The sequence below is a fragment of the Grampus griseus genome (assembly GCF_964374135.1).
Source record: "Grampus griseus genome assembly, chromosome: 5".
In the NCBI taxonomy this organism is placed as follows: Eukaryota; Metazoa; Chordata; class Mammalia; order Artiodactyla; family Delphinidae; genus Grampus; species Grampus griseus.
Genome location: NC_138998.1, coordinates 79,295,201 through 79,299,466, shown reverse-complemented (window position 1 = coordinate 79,299,466; position 4,266 = coordinate 79,295,201).

Below are 4,266 nucleotides of genomic sequence, written 5' to 3'. Positions count from 1 at the left end.
ATTAGGAGCACAGAGTCTTACCCACTGGACCACCAGGGAAGTCCATTGTTATCATCTTTAGAACTCTGGTCTTCAATGACTTTGGCCCAGAAAACACTCAATAAGGCAATTTGATTTTTGAAAATTGGTTTCTTCACACATGAAATAATTTAATTTAATAAGAATGATAGTAATCTTGTTAATTGAAGGAAGGAAATTCACTGAGCGAAGCCACATTAATGCCTAGCATCATTTTACTCTGTTCAGATTTTCTGAACTTAGCAGACTATACCCTGGCTTCTGGAACACTCCATCCCAGGTGTGACTGAGCATCTTGGGTGAGCACTGCCCACCTCCAGGGAAGAGATCTCTGCCCTGGTCATGGAGGTTAGCCAAAAATACCTGGTGTCAAGTGGGCTGCCTTCCCTTTTCATTTCCTCATTCCAAACTCCTCTTTTCCCTGGTGTGTTTTTTTTTTTTTCCCTTTTTCCTTAAAAAAGTATATATATATATATATATAATCTCCTAAAACAGTCCTTTTAAAAATAGCCTCTCATGCTTTCTTCCATTCAGTGATCCACAGAAACCCTCAGGATAAACCCCCAAATCCCAGCTCCAGTAGTTATCTAATCATGATCATTGCTGTTATTACAACCATCAGCCATTCATCCGCTGTTTCCATCCTTACTGGTTTCATTATATTGGTTAAAACTATCCCACCAGCACTGAAGCTCCTGGGGTACTACCTTATCACCTCCTCTGGGAAATGACTGCCATGAAACGCTCCCAGGTACGGGCTCCTTTTAGTCATGCCTGATTGGATTAAGAGTGAACATCTGAACTAAGACAAACTAGTCAAATTGTTTCTTCCTAAAAAATTTAGAATTAGAATTAAGAGTTTAATCAGTCTAACCTGGTTGTTGCAGTTGCACACTTGGGAGACTTGAGTTGGCTATCACCTGCCTCACGTGTGATGGAGGAACAGGAAAAAAAAAAAAAAAAAAAGGAAGCCTATTGCAAAAAAAACAACAGAACTTCTGGCAGATTCTCAGTTCAAGCTCCTATCTCCCCAGTCCCACCCCTCCACACCCCTCATGGATATACACAAATAACCACAATCCTCTTTCAAAGATCACCACCTCTCTGACATAATCATCTCCATCTCTTTTCTTTTTTGCTTTTGAATGACTGTTTTCATATATCCTCTTCTTCCTTCGTATATTAAGTACAAAGATTCCCACCCACCCCTTTTTTTAATATTTATTTATTTATTTGGCTGCGCTGGGTCTTAGTTTTGGCACACAGGATCTTCGTTGCCGCATGAGAATTCTTAGTTGCTGCATGTGGGATCTAGTTCCCTGACCAGGGATTGAACCTGGGCCCCCTACATTGGCAGTGCAGAGTCTTAGCCACTAGACCACCAGGGAAGTCCCTGCTCCTCCTTTTTAAGGCCAACCCTTCAACTTGACTTGGCCCTACTCCTTTCCATCTCCAAAGAAACCCTCAACAGCTATCTTCAATTACCTTCTCTGGCACCCATCTGTTCATCTTCCATTTCTATTTCTCCAGGGAGAAGTCTTCAGGTGTGCTTCTGTTTTCCTTCACTTTGTCACCAAACTACTGGAGAGAGAGGTCTGCACTTTGTAAACAAGTACTGAACTCTTGTTACCTCTGAGTAACAATAACCCCAGAGCTCTGTGTACGGCATGACTCTGCTACTATCTCCTGTCCACCCTTACCCTCCATTAAGCCCAGCAAGCTGCCCTCTGCCCTCATCACTCCATGGAAGCAATTATCCCAAAGGGTACCTTAGACTTCCAATCACCAAGTCTTAGGTCCTTTTCTTATTCCTCACTCTATTTGGCTATTGCATCAGATAACAATAACAGTTTACTCTCGGTGGTAGGCAGAAAAATGATCCCCCCAAAATGCCCAGCTCCTAATCCCTGGATCCTGTGCACATGTTACCTTATATGGCAAAAGGGACTTGGCAATGTGATTAAGGTTATAGACCTTGAGATAGGGAGAGTTTCATAGATTATCCATGTGGGGCCAATCTAATCACATGAGCCAAGAGTCAGTCAGAAAAATGTGATGAAAAAAGCCATAGGAGAGATTTGAAGCATAAGATGGATGTAATCCACCATTGCTGAAGATGGAGTAAGACAGCCAGAGCTGAAGATGGAGTAAGGCAGCCTCCAGAATGCTCAGGCAACAGCAAACAAGGAAATGGGACCTCAGTCCTACAACCACAAGAAAGCGAATTTTGCTAACAATCCTAATGATCAAGTAAACAGATTCTTCCTTAAAACCTCCAGAAAAGAATACAGTCCTGTGACATCTTGATTTTAGCCAGGTGGGAACCCTGCCAGGATTTTGACTTACAGAACTGAAGATAATAATTTTCTGTTGTTGGGACTTCCCTGGTGGTCCAGTGGTTAAGACTTCGCCTTCCAGTGCAGAGGGTGTGGGTTCCATCCCTGGTCGGGGAGCTCAGATCCCACATGCCTCACGGCCAAAAGACCAAAACATAAAACAGAAGCAATACTGTAACAAATTCAATAAAGGCTTCAAAAATGGTCCACATCAAAAGAATCTTTTAAAAAAATAATAATTTTCTGTTGTTGAAGCCACTAAGTCTGTGGTAATTTGTTACAGCAGCAACAGAAAACTAAAACACCCCCTTCATTCTGAAATTCTCTCCTTGGCTTTTGTACTAATGTCTTCTGTGGTTCTGCCCCATCTCCTGGAACTCTTTTTCTTTTTCTTTTCTTTACTCCCATTCTCCCTATACACAGGTAATTACTAAATTTTTGTTTTCATTCCTAATCTCCTTCTGGCCATATTATAAAATTTCATAATCTTACCAACCACTTCCACTCATATGGTACCAAAAGCTAAACTCCTGCCTCTGACCTTTCCCCCAACTGCCTGGTGGTCATCATCATCTAAATAACCTACCACCTAAAATAGTTAGTATGTCCCAAACTGAACCCAACATCTTTCTTCCAAGGGTTGCTTCCTCTCATTATTGTTCTTTTTACTCATACTACCATTGTCTCAGTTACCCAAATTCAAAAACTCCAAACCATCATGGATACCTACTGAGATTCTAAAATACCCACCTCTACAATTATTTTCAAAGTCCTATATAATCATCGTTCTATGTGTTACCCTTTCTCTACTTCTATTGGCCTACTGTATCAGCCAGGGTTAGAAACTACACTAATTATTTTAAATAGAAAGACTTAAATACAGAATTGTAGCTCTGCAGGTGACAGAAAAACAGAGAAGCTAAACAAGGGATAATCAAGCAATTCAGAAATAAGTACAATGGTAAACTGCTACTATCCTTAATGTGGAGAGGCAAAAGTGAAAGACAGGATTACCAAAGCTAAAGCCATAGAGCAGTTACCACTGCTGCCCGAAGTACCACCTGAAGCAGACTGAAAGAGAACTACTCTTCCTTCCTCCTTCCCTCCCTTCTTCCACCAGAGCCTCTCATTGGCCAAACCAGCAGGAAGCCAGCTGACAGGTGATGCGGAGCCTGGGAAACACAAGCTGTAAGAGTCAGCTCCCTTGCAGTCAGGGGAAGAGAAAGGCATAGGTCTGAAAGCATATAAGCAGTTGGCTGATATATATGCTAGCTCCAACCCTCGTTTCCTCTCACCTTGACTATTTATAATAGTCTCTTAATTGGCCTTCCTGCCTCATGTGTCTCCACACCATCCTATAACACTACTGCCAGATGCATCTTTCTAAAACAATAATCTCATCCTGGTACTTTCCTCTCCAAATTTTTCAAGAGCTCCCTATTACCTACAGAAAAAGTTCTTAATCCCTTTGCCTGGCGTGGTTACCCTGATGGCCCCAATGAAGCACATCTCTCAGTACCCTTGCCCTTGTGTGTCCTCTCCTACACAGACTCGAGGCTTGAGACCAATGGGACACTTGCAAGCATGATGCAAGCAGAGGCCTAATATGCATTTGAACATTGCTGCTTATCCTACTGGAGTGAGAGTTCTTAGGATCCAGCCACTATGTAAAGCACCCAAAGTATGGATGATCCTAAGAAATGCTATGGAAAGTGCTATGTGGAGAGAGAGAGGTCATAGGCCCCCAGCCATCCCTGCTAAGCACCAGATACAGGAGTAAAGCCATCTTGGAGGTTCCTACCTAGCCACCTGAGAGATCCCAAGTGGGACCAGCGAAAAGCCACCCAACTGAGCCCCAATGAACTTGTAGAATCATGAGCCGGTAACACGGTTGTCTTTTTAAGCCAGTAAG